Raw genomic sequence first — 24,047 nt, 5'->3', positions numbered from 1 at the left:
TTGACTCTGACAGTGTGGACGAAATCAAAATTATGGCACGGACTCCATTTCCACCCTGTACGATAGCTCAGGGTAGTAGAATAGCGCAATTGATTCTGATTCCAGCAACGGTAAACTCTCTTATCACTGATCATCCTCCGCAGAGGAGAGGAGGTTTTGGATCCACAGGGTTACCTCACATTTTGTGGGTACAATCCATTTCTCCACAGCGACCTATGTATCAGTGTACCCTTATTTACAATGACCAACAAATAGCACTAAATGGGATCATTGACACTGGAGCTGATGTCACCGTAATTTCTCAAGCCAAATGGCCTCCGCAATGGCCACTGACTAATGTCTCTCAGACACTGGCTGGGATAGGGGGGACCGGTAACAGTCGTCAGAGTTTGGAACTAATTCAAATTCAAGGACCAGAGGGACATGTGGCTTCTGTTAAACCTTTTGTGCTGCCTGTCCCTATGGTTTTGTGGGGACGTGATGTATTGTCACAATGGGGAATGTCTATCCGCACACATTTTTAGATGGGGTCACTGAAGTGCACGACACCCTAAAAATAACCTGGAAATCTGATGTTCCTATTTGGGTGGATCAATGGCCCCTTCCTTTGGAAAAACTTCACGCGCTTCAAAACTTAGTCTCAGAACAACTGTCCCAAGGACACATTGTACCTTCTACTAGCCCATGGAATTGACCTGTTTTTGTTATTAAAAAACAAACTGGCAAGTGGCGCTTGCTCCATGATCTCAGAAAAATTAATGATGCTATGGAAGATATGGGAGCCCTCCAACCTGGGCTCCCGTCCCCAGCTATGATCCCTCGACACTGGCATCTGACTGTCATAGATCTTAAAGATTGCTTTTTCAGTATCCCGTTACATCCAGATGATGCCCCGAAATTTGCCTTTTCATTTCCAAGCATCACCATGCAAGCTCTGTTGCAGAGATATCCGTGGGTTGTACTGCCACAAGGTATGAAAAATAGCCCTACAATGTGTCAATGGTATGTGGCGAAAATACTCAGTCCTGTCCAAAATGCTATGCCTACTGTGTTATTGTATCATTATATGGATGACCTTTTAGTGGCAGCACAACATCACGAAGTCATGGAGAAAGCTGTAGCCCTTGTCACAGATGCCGTGAATTCGGCAGGTCTCTGTATAGCAACAGAAAAGGTCCAGAAGTTTCCCCCTTGGAAATATCTGGGCTGGCGAATAAGAGCACAAACTATTGTTCCTCAACCATTGCAGATCAATACCAATGTAAGAAACCTGCATGATGCACAAAAATTACTGGGAACAATAAATTGGGTTCGACCACTATTGGGAATTTCTAATACAGACTTGGGTCCTCTGTTTGACCTACTAAAAGGGGACACTAATCCTTGTTCTCCACGTAATCTTAACTCTGAAGCAGATACATCTTTACAAAAGGTTGCCTCAGCTATCGCTTCTCGACAGGCCCACCGATGGGCCCCTGAACTACCTTTTTACTTGATTATTTTAAACCCTGCTCGACAGCCTCATGCCCTGATATTTCAATGGGATCTTCAGAACTCAGACCCCTTGTTAATTATTGAATGGGTCTTTTTACCTAACCAGCCTACAAAAACTATTTTGACACAACATGAAATGTTTGCCTCTCTGATTGTTAAAGCTAGATCACGCCTGTTAACCTTATCAGGGAAGGATTTTGTCTGTATTTGTCTACCAATAACAACAGTATACTTAAAATGGCTTTATCAGCAATCAGACACCTTTGTTATGGCACTTGCCGACTATACAGGACAAATAACTTCTCACCCACCTTCACACAAACTGTTTAACATTGACTTTCGTCTGATGTTAAAACCCAGAAGAAGCGAGCAACCCCTACAGGCACTTACTGTGTTTACAGATGGATCAGGCAAATCACATAAATCTGTTCTCCTATGGTGGGATGATCAACGGAGACGATGGGACTCGGACATAGAGACAGTCTCCGGTTCACCTCAAACAGTAGAACTGAATGCAGTTGTTCGTGTTTTCCGAAAATGGAACGTACCACTCAACCTTGTTACTGATTCCGCTTATGTTGCAGGTATTGTTAGACGAGCTGGAGCTTCTGTGCTGCGGAGTGTTTCACATTCACAACTCTTTACCCTGTTACAGGAACTTGTTTTCCTTCTGGACGCTCGATCTGCGCCTTGTTATGCATATTAGGTCTCACACCTCACTACCTGGTTTTCTTGCAGAAGGCAATCGACGAGCTGATCTATTGACGTTACCAGTTCAAGTACTGCCAGACCGTATTGCACAAGCTAAGCGAAGTCACTCTTTTTTCCATCAAAATGCTGGAGCTCTTAAACGACAGTTTGACCTTACTTCTCAACAAGCGTCAAATATTATTGCTGTCTGTCCTGATTGTCAAAAACATTCTTTCCCATCAGTTGCTACAGGAGTTAACCCTAGAGGATTACAAAGCCTACCATTATGGCAAACAGATGTCACGCATGATTCTGAATTTGGTAGCCTTAAATATATCCACTCCTCCATTGATACATTTTCAGGTGCCTTGTTTGCCTCGTGTCACACAGGAGAAAAGGCACGAGCTGTTCGTAGACATTTAATGCGTGCTTTTGCTACTTTGGGTATTCCCTCAGAGATCAAGACAGATAATGGTCCAGCTTATGTTTCAACAACTATAAAAACCTTTTTTGCCCTATGGGGTATAACTCATATTACTGGCATTCCTCATTCCCCCACCGGTCAATCTCTCATTGAAGGGTCTCATCAGTCTCTAAAACGTCTATTACAACAACAAAAAGGGGGAATGGGAATGGCTATTCCAGAGGAACGGTTACAGAAAGCGTTGTATGTTTTTAATTTTTTAAATTGTTCTTTAATAGATAACAACCCACCGATAGTTCGACATTTCACTGCAAATACCTCTTTCGAGGCACGGGTTAAAGCCCCAGTGTTGGTCCGAGATCCAGAAACAGGTAAAATTATGGGACCACATCCTCTTGTTACATGGGGAAAAGGTTATGCTTGTGTCTCCACAGAAAAAGGACCCAGATGGATCCCAGCAAAGAATGTACGACCTTTCCGTGAACCTTTACCGCAGACAACTGATACCGACACCGACCCTACAGAATGAAATAAAAACTGCGTGAGGATTTCTGTTTTGCATTAATGTCAGGTAACCAAATTCAGGATATAGCATCTAGGTTTCGCTTTTTACAGCGCTTGGAACGGACAATATCACCCTGGATTAAACCACTTAACAAAGGTAATACGTTTGGACCAGACCAGATCCCCAACGCACTGACGGCACCACTAGCAGATATTATCTTCCCTTACATCGACTTTCAACGACACTGTCATGAACCAGATTGGACAGCGTCTCGATTTCTACAGTTATGTTGCTATGAACACGGACCATCTTGTCGACCGTGGATCAAGCTCCATTGTGAACTCTGTGATCACGATCGCTGGCGAGTTGTAAGACTAAGGGACAGATGGGGTCATTGGATGTGTTCTGAGTGTAATAATCAAATATTAAGGTTTAATCAGATACAGTGGGCTGAATGTTTTATGGGAAAACCTCTTTTGGAATTAGAGGGAGTTACAGGGTTAGGTTCTGAGATTTTGCCAAACTTAGTTTTTGCAAATTTTTTATCATTGATTGAAAGCCTAGAAGTACGGGCTATTGCACGGTTGTTGTTTCAATATATTGCATTAGCAAGCAGAATTTATATTATTAACAAGAACATTATTGTAGGATTAGAGTGTGGACAATCAATTGCAGTGCCTCGGTCATGGACAGTACGACCAGAAGAATGGCTGGTTGTAAAACGACAATGGAAAAAGAGAAACAAGCATTGTCAGTAATATGGATAATGATGTTCATACCTGGACCTTGGCCTATTGACGGTAGCTCTTATCCCCCTTTTCTACCAAAGGTAAATGTTTGGGTCACGTTGGCGAACTTGACTGGACAGGATACTCTGTGTCTTGCTATGGCCTCTCCGGATCAGCCTTTTTCCACCTGTCTTGTGGGCTTACCATTAGATGAATGGCCTATACTAGGGACCTTCAAAGTCTTTTTCCACCCAAAAACGTATCAAAAAATGTGACAGACAATTGGGATGTATGGATACCCCATCTCCCACTGGCCACTTTGGAACCACAAGAAATTGAACTCCTTGGTTCTGTAAAAATGGATTTTTGCATAAAATTTAACTACATGGGAAAGAATCAATCTAGGGAATGGGACGTTTCCCCTATTCATCCTGTTTTTAGAAATGCAAGTATCTGGTGTAATTACACTGCTAACAACTTGTCTAAATCTAGCAATACTCCGCTCTTACTACCTACTGGAGTATTTTTTACTTGTGGTGATCGAGCATGGCCTGTCATTCCTTCTCATATAAAAGGAGGTCCGTGTAGCTTAGGGTGACTTTCCGTCCTGACTCCTAACACATCTATGATTTTACAACATCGCTACTCTCGAAGGACAAAGCGTGGCGTTCATGCATTTGCCTCCGATTGTGATGATAACATGCAATTTTGGTCCTTTGGCCAACGCTTTATTGCATCTCTTCTGTTGCCTGGAGCTGCTGCAGGAAAGGCTCTAGCGACATTAGATAAGCTTGGCTGTTGGCTTGCCAAACAAACTAATGCCACAAGCAGTGCCCTGTCTGGTCTTTTATTAGATGTTGATAGTGTTCGCCACGCGACATTACAAAATAGAGCTGCAACAGATTTTTTGCTTCTGGCACAAGGTCACGGTTGTGAAGAGTTTGAAGGGATGTGTTGCATGAACCTTTCAGATCATTCGGAATCAATTCATGCTAGCATCCAAAGATTGAAGGATGGAGTTTCTCATCTTCAACAAAGTGATACTGGGGATTGGTTAGATATTAGTGGTTGGGGCATTTCAGAATGGTTAAGTTTAGTGAAGATGATTATATATGCTTTTGTTGCTTTTTTGTTTGTTTTATTACTTACACCTTGTCTTTTACAATGCTTACAAAAATTAATAACTCATTCGATTTCAGGGTTCTTTTTGTGCAACAGGAAGGGGGAGATGTAGGACAAGGCCTCAAGGACAAGAGTCCAAGTACTGATAGCCTGATGAGTAGAGACTTGTTAGAACTTGTAGGGCACAAGCCCTGGGAACCAAGGAACAAGCTAACTGCAGACCCTTGAGCCGTCACAGTTGAGGAGGCAACCAGACGGACAGAGAAACAAGTAGCCAGAGAAGGGAACGGATGGCGCCGATATGTAACTTTGTTAATCAAGAAAGCCGCGTAGAAAGAAACCCCCTAATTTGGGAATAGAAATTGTTGCTATGTCAAGGTAAACTAATAAGTTCCTATTGTTCTAACGGTGTGCCTTAAATATCAACCAATCCGTGTTTTTTACACTAAGATTTAACCAATCAGTGTGTAATATGTAGAAGGTAGAAACATATGTTATTGTAAGAAAATCACTAATAAATGGACAACTTGCTTGCATCAAGCTGCGTCCCGTCTCTTCATTTGCTGCAGCACCTTACCATCCAGACTGGGTGGAAGCAGCTCCCCAGTGTGGCTCAGTGCCCTTTCGTCCTCCACAGCCGCCATCCGGTTGTATTCCAGGGCCACATTGCCCGTGTTGGACAGCATGGAACTGAAAAGCAAGAAGGAGGAGTGAAAAGACAATGACCAATAAATACAAAGCAAGTAGAAAAGTAACACTGTATGGTGAGCTTCTGGTACCCCTTCCTTGATGCTCAGGAGTATCTTTGTCCCCAGGCAACTCTGCCACGTCTAGACCACTGCCCTGGGCTGCCCCGAGACAAAGTGTTTCAAAGTTTGGAGGTTAAAGAGGAAAGGGCAGGCATGGTGCCCAGGAGACTTAATCCAAGGGTCTTATTCAGTTTGACATTATTTTGACTGCAAACTTGTCCTCGAGCAGATGAGGACAGGCAACACGCAATGGAAGCAAACCCATGGTTGTTGTCAGCAGAAAGGCATGGCAGAATCGAACCTTTCCTGGCACGTCTTGGCAGGATGGTGGCCACCATCTCCTGCTTGGCTTTACGTGCAGATACGCAGGCCCCAGCACCCTGCCAGGACTTGGACAGGATGAAACAATACATGACTTGTTTAAAGAGAAGAACAGCAGGTGAGACTGAACACAAAGCCCTAGAAGGGACTCGAGTCCACATGTGAGGCATCTCCAGGCGCCCAGGATGTGTGGAAGCTGAAACCTCAGAACCAGCAGGCAGCAGCACACACCCCCCTGCCCCCACCCCCCGCCAGGCCTAATCACCCAGTTAGAAATTAGAAGAGGTTTATTAAGTGGCCAAGCAATAAACACGTCAGTGGGGTTTTTTTGCCTTTATTGGCACTTTATTGCCTTTATTTTCACCAGACCACGAGTAGAAGGAGAAGCAGAGGCCACCAGAGAGCACGGCACGGCTCCGGCGAAGCAGGCACCAGGTCAGCCCTGGGCAAAGGCAGCTCCCACGCACGGGTCCCTGCCTGGCCTCTGGCTCTCACGTGAATGTCCTCATCTGGAAGAGCAAGGTCTCCTTGAACTTCCTTGAATCGTGTCCGTATCCAGCTTGAGCTCAGCGTAGTCGACAACAGCACTGAGGCAAAGCTCCACCTCACGGCTGCTCTCCTCCAGGACAGTGTGAGCTGGTTCTGGGTCTGTCTCGATCACCTCCAAACAGGAAAGGGAAGAATCACTGAGCAGAGCCTAGAAAGCCCGGCTGAGCAAGAGGAGGCTTTTGGCCTCCAAGATCAGCCACGTACAGGGGCTAGAAAGGACCATTCCCATTTATTTCCCCGGGAAGGTGATAAAATTTAACCCTTCCATTACAGTGTTTGTTTCTACCGACTGAACACCATAATCACCACCACGACTGAGAGTACACCCATGGGGACAATGACCGGGTCATAGGTACCTCTCCCTGTGTTTCAACCCTGTAGAGTGTCAGACCTTTTTCATGGCCCGCTACAGATCCAGCAGGCCTCTAAATTAGGATTAAGTTCCCCTGTGGGAGGTCTGTGGATGGAGAACCCCAAGACTGAACCAAACCAGAAAGCACCTTTTCCCTCTTGTCTTAGCGGGAGGTGCTTTCCAGACACCATGTGTGGGGCAACAGCCACGCTGGTGAGGGCTGGGGACGGGCATTTTGGAATGGGGACGAACTCACTAGGAAAGCCTCCGAGTGCTGCTGCTGACGGGGAAGAAGTGTGGTTTACAGGTCTTAAAAAGGCTCAGAAACTAGGGAGGAACCGTCACTCCAGGTACGTGTGTGTGGCAGTTTCTGGAGCGATGCTTCTCCAGACTGCTGCACGACTGCCACGCAGCGCCCGGGCTGCTCCACAATGAGACATCCCACACAACATGGGCACCACCACCAAAATCTCTGCTATCGGTGTAGGCAGAGCTGACAGCTCACCCACCATGTGCCGGTGGGCTGGCCAGCGCACACACAAGAGCACTAGTGTGGCTCTCCACTCCAAAACAAGAGTCAGAGTGCAGCGTCTTAAACTCCCTGTTGGTGACAAGGCACTGAATTTGATGAAGAAATTTTAACACCACAAAACGTGATAAAATCGTAAAATGTGCCCTCCCGTTCAAACAGGTTGCAACACTTCAGCTTTTGGCAGAGACCGGTAGTTTGCATGTGGCTAAACGTGTCTTGTCAAAAGACCTCCCCATTTTGTGTTGGTGTCACAGGTCACTGCATCTGCCTCTCCCCCAAAACGCACTGCAGGTGAACCTCACGGATGGATTAAACGTCAGGAGGATGCAGGAGCTGCTCAGCCAGCAGAGATGGTGGCCTGCCAGGGTTTTTTTGTAGCAGCTCCGTTAGCTTTTCCTGTTTGCGTTTCTTACCTTCTTCTTCACAGGCCACGTGGCTCCTGGGCCCCTCATGGTGGTATCCACCCACTTGATGGTGCGCAGGCAGTCATCCCAGTCTTTAATCTGCTCCGGCGGCAGCGCGAAGGTGATCCTAGCCACCTTGCACTTCACAGGGTGCATTTTGAAGGTGACCGCGACATCCGATTTCAAGGTCACTGTGATGGCCTTAGCACAGCCAGCATGGAGGTGTCCCACCTAGGGAGAACCAGAGAGCCAAGACCAAACTGGAATCACTAGCAAGGGCAGGACTGACAGCAAAGAGATCGATGTGGTGAGCAGCTGTGCCAGGAATCTGCCTCTTACCGTGTATTCATCTGAGGTTTGACAGAGGAAAATACAAAAGATGCCACCTCCCGTAACACTGAGCCTTTTCTGTGGGGTTGACAGCCCCGCGCCAGCTAAGCCAGGGATTGCAGCTCCTTTGTGGCACTGAAACAGGCTCTCACCGGTACGTGGTGACTCCCTGCCAGCTCCTGGGAACCCGCCGGGCAGGGCTGGAGCAATGGGAAAAGGCAGAGCCATCCAAACTCACCTTGGGGGAGAAGTGAAATGGGGTGTCTGCCAGCCACTCAAACCGCATCGCCTCCGTCCTGCTGCGGTTGGTGATGGTGAAGGTCACGCTGTAGGGTTTCCCAATGTGACAGTCCCCAAACGGGATGTGATTCACTCTGGCAGCTGCTAGGAATGAGAGCAGGAGGTCTCAGTGTGCCTGAGGTCCATCCACCCCCCTCACATCCACAGAGACAGGCGTGGCCAACTCTTCCTTGCTCCAAGCCTTCCTCCCTGGGGAGACGCAGTTCCCCATCCTCCCGCTTCCATGGAAGCGCCCTGCCACATGCCTAAACCCGTGGCTGTGGCTGTGCAGAGCCACGCAGCACAGCATGCACTGCCCCTCTGCACAGAGCCAGCACGCTCCCAGACCGCCAGGTCAGGGGGTGACAGCACAGGCTGCGTATATCGAGGGCACAAATCATTAGGCACAGGCTTCATCTCCATAGCATACCATGGGCTGGCAGCCCTCCTTTTGGAGATACCCAGCTGAACGTGGGTATCTCTGACCCTTCCCTGCTAGCCTGCAAGCTTCTCCCTTGACAGAAGATCTTCTCTTCTGCTCTCAAGCTGCCTCTTAAGCCTCTGCAGGCTACAAAAGGCAGCAGGATCTGGCTGCTGAAGCTGGACCGCAGGTGCGCGGCACAGGGTGAGCAGAAACGTCTGTTTTCCTGTTCCTTGATCCACCTGGGCAGCCTTTCCTCTCTTACCCTCAATTACGTCTTCCTCTAGATTGCCCTCAGCATTCTCCTCCTCCTCACTGTCTGCCACCAGTCCGTGGATGTTATCTAGCGTGAAGTCATCCTCGTAGCCTTCGCCCACCAGCTGAATGTCGGTCTCCTCATACGGGTTGTTCACCACTGACAGGTGGATCCTGCCTTCCACACGTTGGGCCAGGGTGGGTTTGAAAAGCACGTCAAACTCTGCTAATTCCCCACGGAGCAGGACCAGGAGAGCGGTGTGAGGCTTTCTCTCTGCACAGCAATGGAATCAGCGACAAGTGATACAGCTGTACCGCTGAAATATTTCCGTGGGGCGTAAGGGGCTGAAACCCAGCTGCCTCCAAGCACAGGTTCTCCCACCAATGGTGCCAGACCCTCCTCCTATGTTCACAAGGCTACGACAGCACCACGCGTATCACTGCTGAAGTGTCTTAAACACAGGTTAACACCCAGCGCTCACTCAAACTGCAGTCAGTCAGCTCCTGCCACACGTAAAGCTGAGCCGAAGAATGGGTTTGGCTTCTGTTGGCTGGCTGTGGGCTCAGGGGCTGCCTCCATTCAGGCTGCTACTCTCACACGCAGCAAAGACCTCAGATAGTCCGCTGAAGTGGTGATAGCCCCCCGCAACTCAACCCACCATGTCCAGAGGAACAGAAAAAACTTCCAACCACTTTCTAGGAGGAAGCCCTGCGCAGAGTCCACATGAGAAGCTGGGGGTACAGAGAGCCCCAGCAAAGAAACAACATCTAACATTTGGCGGCTGCTTGGCCAAGCCAAGAGCAGGGCACACATTTCTCCCCTGTGTGGATGACCGCGCTTCACGCTTACTGGATTTACGTCCTGCAGGAGAGTCCTCCTTCACGCCCCCAGCTTGGTAGACGCACTGTGTGGTGGGCCTGGCTTTCAAGAAGAAAACTCCCGCTTCATCCAACAGGTCTATCGTCAACTGAGAAAAAGGAACACAGAGCACAACCACACTGGTGTGGGTACAGGGTGACACGTGGGTTGGCACCGTACTGGTGCTGGTCCAGCACGGGGCATCCAGCATGCTTCTCCGCTTCAAACACAGCTCGTAGCTAAACTTACAAAGTTCAAGTAAAACTAGACAGAAAAAAGAAGTGTTCAGAGGCGCTGGGATACAAAAGTAATGAACAGAATTTTTCATTAAAGTGTAGTAAAATGGGATCAAATACAATCTAATGCAACTAGGACATCACACGTGCCCACCCGAGAATCAAAGCGTGAGAAGAGAGATGGGGGGAAAACACCCCACCAACTTTCTTGCGTTGCATTTAACTGAAAAGGATAGGCTAGTCAGAAAAATCGCATTTCCAAGAGGAACTCTCTTCCTGGAAATTACAAGTCATTCATTTGCTTAAAAAGAATTTGAGAGCTGTTTCCAGGTCTGCCATGCTTCCTGGGACCTCTTCTCCACGAGACAAGCACTTGTTCCCAGACCAGAGCATTTCCTGAGCAGGTCCTCACCTGGACAGGTAGGGTGCCACCATTACGAAGGACCAGAGGGAGTTTTTGTGAATCACCCAGCAACAGCTTCTTAAAGACCAGCAGAGGGGTCCCTCTCTTACTGTGAAGTACCGGGCGCAGGACTGTCACCCGAGGCAGAGTCCCATCTCCACTGACACGGAAGGTCAGGCTTTGCGCTTTAATTGCTGCAGGGCTGCAGGAAAGGCAGAGGAGAAATCATGACGGCTGGCACTAACCAATTTCCCACCTGGCAAGCAACAAAGCAGGGGCCACCCACTGCATTTCCCCTGGCTGGTGCTCCTGTACCCCACGACACAGGTCTCCTCCACCCCCCTCCTCCCAGTCCGATCAGGGCCATTCACAAGAGCTCTGAAGAGCCAGAGCCTTCCAGAGTAGCAGTTAAAGAACATGTCACTGAATCGAATCGTGCAGCACAGCAGGTAAATAATGAGGCGACAGGTGAGACATGGCAAATTCACTGGCTGCGATGATATGAGACACATGCAAAAAGCACGAGCGCAGCATGGAAATAGTATAAAAGCAAGAAGGGAAAAATAAATAGCACCATCAGTAATGATTATTTCCAAGGACGCTAAAAAAGGAATTGCGTACTAGAGCAGAAAGCTGACTTGTCCTGACTCAGCCACTAAACGGCTGGGGAAGAGCCGGTCAGGGCCCTGGTACACACGTCCCAGGACAGGGGAACTGGGCTCCTCTTTTAGAAGGGCTCCAGTCGCTCCTTTGACAGAGAATAGCTTAACATACCCCAGGTAATCACATACAATCATCTCATTTTAACAGAAACAAGGAGGAAATAACGCACGCTGGCTGGCTGGCACAGAAACGGCTTCATCTAAACCTTTGTCCTTGGAAAGCCCCAGCTCAACTGTTGCACATCTCCATTTCTTTCGGATTCACTAACTCCCAGTTGGCTGCCAAATGCTGCACTGTCTTCACAGTCACTCGAGGCTAAGCTATAACCCCTTCTCCTTCTACTCTGTCTAGTAGTTACCGCCTCCTCTATTCTCTAATGCTAAGCACTCTGCCTAAGGCTACTGAGAGCATCAGGGTTAACAAGAGGTCGGGGTCCTCCCAGAGGAGGGGCAGCCATCAGGCAGGTCCCCCCGCCCAGATTTCACAGGGGGAGTTACCTCGCCAGGACATCGAGGGAAGCCTCAAAAGTGCACTGGTAGCTCTGCATCATCTGTGGAGTGAAGGTCACCGTAGCAAAGGCGTGGGAGCAGCTGGGCACGCACATCCGAACGGGATCCACCTTGAAAATGTCCCTGATGGGGCTGTGAAACTTGGGGGAACCCACAGAGCCCTGTTAGGAGGAAACATCCTTCGGTGTTTCTTACGCAGTCTTATTCTTATATGCGTCAGCGGGAACAGCCCCAGACAGCGTGTCTCCCTTCCTGCTTGCCCTGGGCAGGCTCCTTCCATCGCAGGGGGTGACTCCAAAGCGGTGCTGACCTTGCACAGGGAGCCCAGGAGCGCAAAAGCTGGCTTTGAGCACTGGGCAGCCACCCCAGCACACAAGGGAGGGGGGCACTGCACGGAAACCCCGCGACTAACCTCAAACTGGCCTTTAAAGAGAAGGAAAAGGCCAGGGAGCCTGAGGGAATGGTCTGCTTTGAGCCCAGGCACGTCAGGCCAGTAAAGGCCCCCTCCGAGCGGGCTTCCAAGAGATGTGCAGAAGGGTTTGGGTCTCCCACCAAAGACCCAGAGCGGCGAGCCAAAGCCTTGCTCGAGACGTGCCAAATTCAGAACTGCCACCCTGGCACTGCTGCTCCCCCCTGCAGCCTGACCTGCACGGAGCTGGACTAGTGCGGGCAAGAGGAAGCAGCGAGTCTGGAGAACAAGGCAGCGCAGCCTGTAAAGAGCAACGGTCACCCTGGCCTCTTGTTCTTACCTCACCGGCGATGGGTTTGATGGAAAGGACCACATTGCAGGGGACTTTGTTGACATTGTGGATCTTGAAGCGAGCTGTGGCCCGGTGCCCAACCCGAACATCGGTGAAGATAAACTTGTTCTCATCTCTGACATACACACCCTTGTCTCGCACCGTCTGCGGGGTCTGGCAGAGGTTGACGTTGCTGCAGATTCGGTGCTCCTCAAAGATGGACTCGATGTCATCAACCACAAATGCTGCGAGCAGAGCAGAGGGAGGGCTGAATGCTGAATTCCTGATGAATTTCTCGGGACCCTGCTGGCCTCTCGGAAGGCTTGATAAACCCTTTTTGCCCAGGTCACTGCAAAACCCAGCCTTGGGCAGGGAGTCGGCTGCGAGGATGGAGCTCAGTCCCAGTCAAGGAGTACTGCTTTCCTTTTATCCTTCCATGCATCCCTCCCAGCCTCTCCCCGCTGGCTGACTTGAAAAGAACTGGAACCTCTGAGGATTTTAGGGTTTAGCTTCAAGGTCAGGGCGCCTCTCTAACCAAGCAGTAAGTTCAGGTGCTGACCAGCAGCAGGTCTGGCTGCGGGAACCTGTGGACGGGGCGTACCTGGGAGGCAGGACTCAGCCAGCAGGGTATAGGGGATGCCGAGGGGATTGTCCTGGGGGTCTCTGTCACTGATATCGATGCGCAGGTGCTCCTCGCACGTCCCCAGTGATTCCGCAGAGCAATCCACCGTGATCATCTGCTGGCCCCCAGGAGGGATGGAACCAAAGCCAGGGTACACCGTGAACATGCCTAGAGTGATGCGAGCCTGCAGAAAGAGTCCCAGGAGAAGGCTGATGTCCAGCAGCCCAGCCTTGAGCATCCCCAGCAAGGAGTACGCCACTCCTCAACCTCCAGCCAGGCCGAGCCCCCAGCCCCAGGGCAGGGAGGGATGACTCCACGGCCCAGAGGCAGCCCCAGGACGAGAGGGACAAGCCAGGAGGAGAGGAACAAGCAAGCCAGGAGGAGAGGGACAAGCCAGGAGGAGCTGCAGGCCTGTCCTGGCTGGCACACAGGAAGGAGTTTGGGTGTAAAAGGTGAAGGTGCTAGCTGGGATCCTCCAGCCTCAGGGGTAAAACAGGAGAGCAGAAATAACTGTGAGAAGTGACGGGAGGGAAGAGAGGGGACTGGGAAGACGAAAACACAAGGTCAGCTGGTATCTATGGAGTGGGACTTCAAACAGGAACGTGCCCACATCTGTGGTATTCACAGACCTATTTTGGCTAGCAGCCACCAAACACGGGACCTGCTCCTCTCTCTTGACCCCACAACTCCAAGTCTGAGCCGGAGCACGGGACTGTCAGTGCAACTGAGCAGCTCCTGCCTCTGCTTGTGGCTGGGAGATGACTGACCTCCATCGTGCAGACCATGTCCCATCCCACGGTGATGAGTCCCCATCAGCGTCCTCCCACAGCACCCACAGCAGTGTGTCTTGGGGAGCGGGAGCCACCCACCTGCATGAAGGGGCTGGCAACCTTCTGCAGCGAGCGCTTGCTTTTCTTGGCTGAGGAAGTCCTTTGGTGTAAGTTCTCACTCTTGCCAGAGTGGGCAGATTTCATTTGACATCCACTAAGAGGAGAAAGCAGAAACGTCCATCATGCTGAGCCCCCACCCCGTCTTCTCTGAAGCCAAAGCTGACCTTCCCCTCCCCATCGAGGAAAGCCTCCCTGCCCCTCGCAGCCCCCGGCGGCACCTCCTGCAGCTTACGGACAGCTCAGCTGTATCACCAGCTTTGCCCGACACACGGGGACACTGAGGCATTTTTCCACTCCCTGTTCACAAGCAGGTGACGTGAACTGGACAATAACCCAGGTGTCTGGGCTGCCTGTCACACACCAGCCATGCTGTCGTGCCTCCTCAGGCAGGGCAGGTGGTGCAGGTCTTCTCTCACCTTTTCTCTTGCAATCGGGATGCGTCCTGGTCTGCTCGGTAGATGAGGAATTTAAAGTCAAGGCTGCCTTTGTTCTCCAGCATGAAGGTGCAGGTTTTCCTGCTGCCCTTCACCATGGCACCGAAGCTGATGAGCGAGGCGGGGTGAATGCTGTACTTGCTGAACACAGCTTTCGCCGACACCCTCACTGGGATGACAGCGACGGTCTCGCCTCCTCCGCAGATGCTGGGCTCCATCACCTGCAGCCAGAGGAGGGCTTGGTAAAACCAGCAAAGAGGCCAGCCTCTGACTCTGTTCCCTGATCCCACCCCAGGTCCCCACCAGCTCATCCTCCCTGTTTCAACGCCTCCTCCGGAGCCAGACTTTCAGCTCCGCTTAGGAAGCATCACAAATGTTTTCTGAGACATTGCTGTCACCTACGAGAATTACCCAGCTAAAGCCCTCCTTCCAGAAGGCACCTGTCCTGCTCACGCTCCCAAGACGTGCTGTGCCACCACTGCCTGGCTGGGGCAGCTCACCTGGTAGTGCAGGATGGGTTTGTCCTCGATATTCACTTCCGTCTTGGGGTGGAAGAACACCTGGACCTGCACAGGGCGCCCGGAGGCAGCCAGCAGGCCCTTCTGCGGCTGGATAGTGAAGTGGCTTGCCAGGTCTGGTATGGTGGTGCCTGCAGCTTTCAGCTGGAAACTGGGGAGAAAGGGAAGGAACAAAGACCTCTGCAGTTAAAAGTACAAGTGCCACCAGCACAGCCAGGACTTGACATAAGACCATAAAAAAATTAAAAGGGAATGAGTCCAGCTCTGCTTGGGGAATCTCAGATCTTGACAGAGTGCAGACCATCATGAGTGTTGCAAACTAACCTCGACACCCAATTTTCTCATCCCCTCCTTTAAAGAGTCATAAAGAGAAAGGAGCTGCCCCTCAGAGGAAGGCAATGGATCTCAGCAGTGAGTGGCTTCAATTTCAGGGTCTCTCCTTCTGGTTCCTGCTCAGCTGTGAAGGACTGCTGGTGTGGGGCTGCATTCTCCCTTAAAGTCTTTGGGATTAGGGAGCCCGGGCTTTTTATTTAACCAGACCACGAGGCAGCCAGCACGGGAAGCGGTTCTAGCCAAGGGCAGGAGGAGAAGGCAGGCCTGGGCAGATGGTGGCACCACGCGTTCACAGACCAGGCAGCTGGACCCACCTGTACGCAATCTCGTACTTCCCCTTGTTCCTCAGAGTCAGCACTTGCTTTGCATCATCCAGGACTTTCAGGACTCCAAAATCCACGGTGCCACCTGCACCTGCAGAAAACCCGCAGAGCCAGGCAAGAAACGGGGAGTATTAGTGAGCTGCTACAGACCACACCAAGTGACAAGACAGATATTTCAACACTTCCAGGCCAATTTCAATTGGCCTCTCAATACTGAAATGGGGCTTATAAGAAAGGTGGGGACAGGTGTTTCCGGGGGGGCTGTAGTGACAGGACAGGGGGCAATGGCTTTGAACTGGAGGGGAGAATTACATTAGCTGTTGGGAAGAAATTCTTCACTGTGAGGGTGGCGAGGCACTGGCAGAGGCTGCCCGAGCAGCTGTGGCTGCCCCATTCAAGGCCAGGTTGGACGGGGCTTGGGGCAACCTGGACTAGTGGAAGGTGTTCCTGCCCATGGCAGGGGGGTTGGGACAAGACAATCTTTGAGGTCCTTTCCAACCCAAACTGTTCTATGACACCTGGAGTTCTCAGGCAGCCCAAAACCCTTCTCAGCAAGTCTCCATTCTTGGAAATTTTCTTTAGCTACTTTGCTGCCCTTGCTCTTCTTACTCGGAGGGTATCTGCAGGGTTTAGCAGGTGAGGAGCTGCGTTTCTGTCTTCTTGCTTCCAAGCACTGATCCGACAACTTTGTGTGCCCTGCTGAGCCCTCAGGAGCTGCCAATTGCTCGCTCACATCGCTGTTGTTTCTAAGCCCCCAGACCAACCTGCACACTGCAAAGCTCAGGGGCGAGAGACTCGAGGCTGGCTGTGCCCTGACAGCCCTTCACTCCACTCAACTTGCAGGATACGCGCTTTATGTGACTGGGCCACGCTTGCATGCTACCCCATCCCAAGCGCTTTGGTTGCTCACCTGCCAAGGCAAGGCAACACACCCAGACTGCTTTGTTTTGGGGCATCCACTGACCTTTAGGAATGCTGATGATTGGAGCAACATCATAGCCCTCTGCAGAAATGAGGATATTTTCAGTCTGGACAATCCCCAGGATGTTTTCTGCATCTGAAACCTGAGGCAGCGAGAAACGAACACTGCTTAGACCGTTCTCTTAAATTCTTTTGGTAGACAACGTACGAGTCCTTGTCTCTGCTGGCTGCTTCCACCATGGCCTCCCCTGCTTGACAAGCACTTGTGGATTCCCAAACTCTCCCAACCTGCTCATCTCACGGGCTGACCCAGCGAGATGCTGCTGCAGTAAGAAGCCCTACCAGCCCAGCTCGGCACTCCTTCAGCAGGGAGTGCTGCCGCGGAAGCACCCGGGGAGACACAGCGATGGAAAAACAACCTCAAGAATTGTGAGGTGTCCCAGAGCAGGTGGCATTGACCGTCAACCCTCTCCTCTTCAATCACCCAGCATCCTCACTGAAGTGCAGCCCCCAAACCACGGGGAACAAAACCCCAGGGTGACAGCTTGTTGCTCTCCGTTAAGAGCCCCGGACAGGCTCCAGCATGGGCGCAGGGAGCACGCCGAGGTCTGGACAACCAAACAGCAGCATTCAACCACGCACAGCGGCAAGGTGGCTGTAACGTGCGCTCAGGACACAGCGCCTGGTTGTCTGGGCTGACGCAGATGCTCAGGGATGCACCATGTGCTCTGGTGAACCCAGGCTGAGGCAGCAGAAGTTGGGGTCACAGCAGCCTTGTGTCCCTCAGGTGCAGCTCTTCCTGGCCCAGCAGCACACATGCCCCCTGAAGCTCAGCTATAAGAGCAAGTTCCTTGCTGCTAAGGGCCTGCCCCCCCGGCGATGCGGGTAGAAAGGAACCTCAGGAAGGCTCATCCTTTGTCCCCCTCTTTGCAGGGAACCCTTCAAGCACAGCCTCCACCCCGAAGATCTCGTTGCCCTGCCAGGGAGGGCACAGTCCCCCCCTCACCTCCAGTCGGATCTTCTTCTCAATGTTGAGAGCCTTTGTGGGCTTGAAATACAGATGCACGTCAAACTCCGTGCGCGGAGCCACGATGCCCTCGCGTTGTGACACGGAGAAGTCCTCGCCCAGGTTTTCCAGCCCACAGAGCTGCCAGGCCACAGGCAGCAGGGTGCTGTTTTGCAGGACCAGGGTCTTGCTGTCCTCCCTGCAGAGGCAGAAAGACACCCTGCAGCAGCTGCTCGATGGTCAGGATAGGCCTTGCAACTGAATGCATCTTGGAGCAGCCCTATGCATTAGTTTATATATATATCTTTATCTATACACATCCAGTATTTATAGTATCCATAACATTAGTTAAATGTTTTCTCTGTGTCACAAGTCTCAGAGGTGAGGTCCTGGGGAAGGGCTGGGTGCTAACGGTGTATCCAACAGAAGGGACATAAGGAGGAGCAACTGCACTGCTCTCCGAACCAGCAGACGAGATACAAATGAATCAAGATGCCCATTGCACCACGTTGCTGGGGGCTACAGAGCTTGCGGCTGTCCTGGGAGAACCAAGCCAGCAAGGAACGGTGAGCAAGAGACCGGGAACTGCTGGCAGAAAGAGGGACGCCAGCCCAACATCCAGCCTGAAGGGCCATGCAGCCAGCCAGAGAGGCTGAAGGGGAGCTCACCGACAGCACCCGTCCCCAGCAGAGGGGCCGTGAGATGACTGACCTGTGCAGAAGCAGCCTGTTGAAATGCACGTGCTTGGGGCTGACCCTCAGCTCCACCTTCACCCCCTGGCAGCACAGGGGGAAGACCACCGGCTCTGGGTTCTCCTTAACGCGGCAGACGAGCTTGTCTTCCACCAGACCAGCTGAAGTGGGGTACGCCCAAATGCTCAGCTCCTAGCCCCGTCCCCGAAACAAGAAATACAGAAGAGCACTCAGTGAGCAGGAGGAATGGCTCCTGGGCACTTACACCAGTGCCTGCCCTACCTGCTGTCCCCTACCTGCTTCTCGTTCGGTTTCAGCCTCAGGCTGGGAGGTTCTACAAGGAACGTGTCCGCCTTGAGATCGCGCTCAAAGGAGAAACGTGCCTCTACTTCCAAGGGGGTGACGTTGAGGATGGTTATCGTCTCACAGTTGCTGGGACAGTCCAGTGCCTTGTACCTGTCCACAAAAGGGGAAAAGGCTGCAGAGGAGACCGTCGCCTTCATCCCACACCAAGGAAAGCGCCATGTCCTGGCAGCGGGAGGCTGCACTGCAAGACCATGTACCAACAAGCAGGCCAAGAAAAAGCATCATTTTCAGGGGCACACTGGATGCTATGTGTGTCCATCCTTGCGTTACTTTGATGTCCACCCCTGTACTTGGTGCCTCCAGCCCAGACGCGTGATGATGCACAGGCCACTTAAAGAGCATTTTACAAATTAGAAATTCAAAGATGCCTGGAAAAACAGAGGTACTGCAGGCACGTGGGTTCTCCCCCTTTCTTTGTTGGGTTTCCTTCCCTGCAGGGTACAAAGAAATGCTCTTGGAAAGAGCTTTTAAAAATAGTTTAGCTTTTGTCTTCCAAAACAGTCACGAGATTGCCTTGTATTTCACAGGTTAGCTCAAAGTCTGAGGGAAGGAAATAGAGAGGATTCATTCCCAAGAGGAATGCTGAATTTAAAAAACGTCCCTTCCCTCGGGTATGGAGCAGATTTGGGAGTTAAAGGGTTAAAAAGCACAAACAGAAACCCAAGGCCATGCAGCAGCCTGGCTAAAGATCCTCTTTTGGTTTTTGAACTGTTTTGATTTCGTTTGCTTGGGTTGTCAAAATACCACTGGCTCTCCAGAGCTCCCATGAAGAGGAGAACTTAATTTCTAATATTTAAAAAAAAAGCTAAGTTAAAAATAGAAATGCGCCAGCAGCTACAATGGCAACTTTTTCCGGCAGACTTTGTCCAGCATTGAGGACGGGGAAACAGAATTTCCATTTTCATTCCTCTGCAGATCCCCCACGCCCCCATATCGGCAGGTCGAATCATAAGGCCTTACTAATATTACAAACGGATGAATGTTTTATAAAACCATCAGCAAAATAATTGCTTGTTCAGTCCACCTGTAGAGCTCAAAGCACTTTTAAAAAACACCATAAAGTTCATTTCTTAGGTGGCGAAGCTGAGATGTGGCGGGGAGACACAAGCTGCTCCAAGTGACCTTCAGGCTGGAAGCAGCACATGGCTCTGGCCACCAAGGCACCCACCGGGGAGGAAGATCAGCTCCGTCTCTCCCCTGCTCCTCCAGGACTCACTTGCCCATCATCTGCTCAAGTTCACACATCTGTGGCCCTTCAGCCCCCTGCATCTCCCAGGCAGGTCTCCACCTGGGCCTGCCCTGAATTGTGCCTCTGGGACGGCTCGTCCCCAGACGTGTCCGTGGCAGCACGAGGCCCTGGAGGTGCCATCCCAACGTCCCATGCTGCGCAGGCAGCGCATCAGGATGCTCGCTCAGGGCGGGGAGCACGTACCAGTCTCTTGACTTCCCACACAGCAGCGGTCCAAAGTGGAAGACACCCGTCTCCGTGACATACTGCTTGAAGACAATGTCGTCGTCTGCCTTGCTCTTCCTTCGGTGGGGAAACACCAGCCTGGGCAGAGAAAACAGGGAATGAAGAGCTGTGAGATGCTCCAAGTAGAAAACCTGGTCAGAAAGCCGTAACCCTTACTGGTGGCTGCGGTACCAGTACTCCCAGCTCCAGGCATGGGACAAGATGCTGGGCGGCTCAGGCAGCACGCTCTGCCCGAGCCAGAAGGTCACCGGGGTACAAGGGGCAGCCCTGGCTCTGAGCCCAGGGGGGAGCAGCGTGGGAGGCTCCCAGGGGCAAGCCTTACCGTGGGTCTTGGCTGATGGTGGGGTACAGGCAGGTGCCCCTGCAGGGCAGCTGGTACAGTCGCTTTGTCCCCAGGATCTCGAAACGCAGCGTCTGCTCAAACTGGCCCAGCACCGTGGAGCTGAAGTGGACCTTCAGTTCCACCTCACCGCGGGCAGGCACTATCCACCGGCAGCTGCTCAGCCTGGCAGTTAAAGAGAGGGCTTCAGACACGGCTAATGAGCAAACAAGACGAGGAGGAGGGCTGTGGACTCGCCATCCCACGGAGGCACCAACAGAGGGGCCCTGAGGAGCTGGGGATGACAGACCTCACTTGACAGGGTGGCCATGAAGCAGAGCGATCTCCTCAGCCCTCAGCTCACCTGACATGTCTCGGCGGGGATGGGACCATGTCCTCGCCGCTTTGGTGCGCCCCAGGAGAAGATACGGGTGCTTCCCTGTCCAGCCCCTGGAGACATCTCCTGCCCTGACCGGAGCTCTGCTTCTCCCTCGCAGCCTCCCAGCTGCCCGCAGCTTTCTCCTCACTCGACTGGCTCCTCACAGGGGCGACCTGCTCCTCTGGGGTCTGAGCCACAAGGGGAGGGAGAAAACAGAGAGGTGAGACCTGCCCCGAGACATCCCCCTCCTGGAAAGCAAGCTGTGGGTTTGTTAACAATTAGGGGAAGCACTAAATAAACAACCACATCTGCCCAGGGACTTGGTCTTCCTCATCAGGTCTAGTTTTGCCTACAACACTCTCCTTGCCCAGGACCTCAAGGCAAGGCGAGGGTTTGAGGTGTTTTTTTAAACCGTTATTCTCATCTTACAGACATCACAGTGATCCTTCCCCACCCACCCCCCTGCCCTGGCACCTTCACTTCGGGCACAACAGGGGCATCCACGAGACTTACGGCAGCATTCTTGTCTTCTTCTGCAGTGGCGCCTTCTGGCACAACAAAGACAAAGTGCTTGAGGGCTTCTGCTGCAGGGGCCATCCGCTCTGCCGGGTAGTGGATCACGGAGTAGAAAGCAGTAGGGGGGATGGGAAGCCCAGAGGGACCCAGTCCAAGGCTATCCAGGACCTAAAGCGTAAGAGAAAACCCTGTTTGTACTCCTGTCACCTTCATCCTCACACTCACTCCTTAAAGGCACGGAGCTTTCGGCAATGTGGTGGGGGTTTATTTATATCGGGCACCGTGCTTCTTCATGCCCAGTGGAGTGGGCAGGCTCCAGAGCAGTGCCAGGACCTACAAGTGGGACCTAGAGAGAAACCTCGCCCTGCAGTGACTCAGCTGAAGGAAACCTGAGCTGCCCTGCCCTGGGACCATTTGCAATGATTTCCAGGCTGGGAAATTCTCTCAACAGACGGGATGCTTGTACAGAGAGCACTCCTGCTTCCCACCCACCTGAGGGATGGTGAGAACCTCCCGCAGCCATGGGGCTGCTGCGGAGCCATTGTAGAACATCATCGGTGGCCCGGACAAGGCTCTGTGCCATTGTCACCTGGTGGGACACGATGTACCGGGGCCCAGGAGCACGGCAGGCTCAGCCTCCGAGCCTCACAGGGCTTTACCTGCTCTGCCGCTGGCAGCTCGCTGCTCTCCAGGATCTTCCTAGTCACATCTTCTGAGCCCAGCACCTGGATGTCCAAGCAGGGCACCCCGACACCCTGGCCTCTGGCTGACCCTTTTGCACCTTCCCCTTCCAGCTGAGGTATTCTGGCATCCTCAAGAGCCTTCAGTTCTGCCAGATGCTCTTTCTCCAGCCTCCCCTGATGCTCCTTCTCTCTGTCCCTCCGGCTCCTGGGGCTGGATGTGTGCTGGGGCTGCTCTTCTGCTGGGTGCCGTGCGTCCTCGTGGTTCAGGGGGAACAGCAGGATACCCTGAACCCTGTCCCAGGATGACAAAATATGCGCAACATCCTTCTGTGACGTCTCGTAGATATTAAACCTCAGGGCTAAGTTCTCGCTGTCACTCTGGGCCTCATTTTTGGTTTCCCCCTCTTCCAGGTCTGTGGGGTGTGCAGCCGCTGCCAGGTGGGCATCCATCAGGGTGACCTTGCTCTGCTTTTGCTCATCTTCCTTTGTGCAACGTGCAACAGAGCCCGGGTGCTTCCTTACAGATCGTGTCTTGACCACCCCCTTGGCGACCTCCGACCTCCGGCTGTTGGATGTGTTGGTGTTGCTGGTGGGACTGTTCATGCCCTGGGCAGGAAGAGCAAAAAAAGCAGTGAGCATTTCAAAGCACTGACTCAGGTGCTGTAGGGCAGCAATGATCTTTACAATAGCACCCCAAACCTCGCTCGAGACCTGTGCTAGGCACCCTACAAATCCCAGTTCAGAACATAGCTGGTACCCAGTTTAGCTCAACAAACCAAACTCTTCAGTGTCAGACTGATGAGGAGTCCTGCAAACCAGCTGAGGAACAGAACAGGTTCCCAACCCAAGCAGAGAACTTAAGACACCTCCTTACTCCCGTGCAGTCCTCTGGGTTCATTTCTGGTGCGCTGAGCATCCCTGTGGCTGGCTGATCCTTTGCAAAGTCTGCCTGCTAATGAATACCTAAGGCCTGGGGGCATCTCCTGCCAGACATGTAGGAAAAGACCCCACATCCCAGACAGATCATGGCTCACAGGTGTAAGTCACAGGCAGAGTGGGAAGAAACGCTGGACTAAAACTACCTAGGGCTTCAGTAGTCAGTATGTGGAGTTACATGAAGCCAGGACTCAAAGGCGGCATGATCTTAGTAGAGCAGCTCTAGCAGCAAACCCATGGGAAGACACCCCGGTGCAGCAGCAGCACGATCAGACCCCGGTGGTTGTTTCCCAGCACAGCCCCACATGTTGCTCCTGCCAGGTGCTCGTCCCCAGCACTGCGTGGGGCTCCCTGGGGCACGGCGCAGCTCCGTAGGAAGGTCCCCAGGGCTTTCAGTCATCTCTGTAAACAACCACGCACCTGCTTGCCACCAGGCTGGCTTTTCCTCCTCAAAGCATTCTCTTGGTCTTTTCCAGCCTTTCTCTTCCCCTGCTCAGAATTCTTCAGCTCTTCCTCCTTCAAGCGTTCCAGCTCCTGCCGACGCTTTTCCTCCAGCTCTCGAGCTAGCTGCTCCATCTCCCTTCAGCAAGCCAAACAGAAAACATGCCCGAGAGTCACCACCAGAAGCCTGGGCTTGCCGCCATCCCAGCTGGTCCTGCACTTCGTTCCCTGACCCTGAGGCCAGGCAGAACCGTTAGGCCATCTCTGTGGACCTCCCTCAGCCTGGGGAGGCTGGGAATATCCCATGTGAGGAGAGGTGGGAGGGGACCTCCAGGGCCAGCCAAACCTCAGCCTTGCTTCGTAAGGTCAGCCTGGGCTGAACGAAGTGCGGAAACACACGCTCGCTTTAAACAGGTCCCCCTCCCAGTTTCAGACTTAGCCTGTGCATCCTCCTCAACCCCTGCGGCCTCCCCTCCTGGGCTGCTTTGCTGGATCAGAGCTTCTCCCAGGCTGACCTGCTGCTGCAGCTGAGGGTGAGCCCAAGAGCCACCGGCTTCTATGGCCAGTGTCGCTCAGGAAGGAAAAACCTAGGAGATCAGCAAGGACTTCCCCTACGGCAGGACTGGCAT

General features: G+C 52.2%; 1 pseudogene; it reads right to left on the bottom strand.

Moving 5' to 3' along the window:
* Window positions 1-6,362: 6,362 nt before the first annotated feature.
* The window catches only part of LOC129735136 (hydrocephalus-inducing protein homolog), a 94,003-nt pseudogene continuing 76,318 nt past the window's right edge, over window positions 6,363-24,047 (bottom strand).

Source organism: Falco cherrug, unplaced genomic scaffold, assembly GCF_023634085.1.
Source record: "Falco cherrug isolate bFalChe1 unplaced genomic scaffold, bFalChe1.pri scaffold_41, whole genome shotgun sequence".
NCBI lineage: Eukaryota > Metazoa > Chordata > Aves > Falconiformes > Falconidae > Falco > Falco cherrug.
The sequence above is the reverse complement of the archived record's forward strand: the minus strand, read 5'-3'. Positions and strand labels throughout refer to the sequence as shown.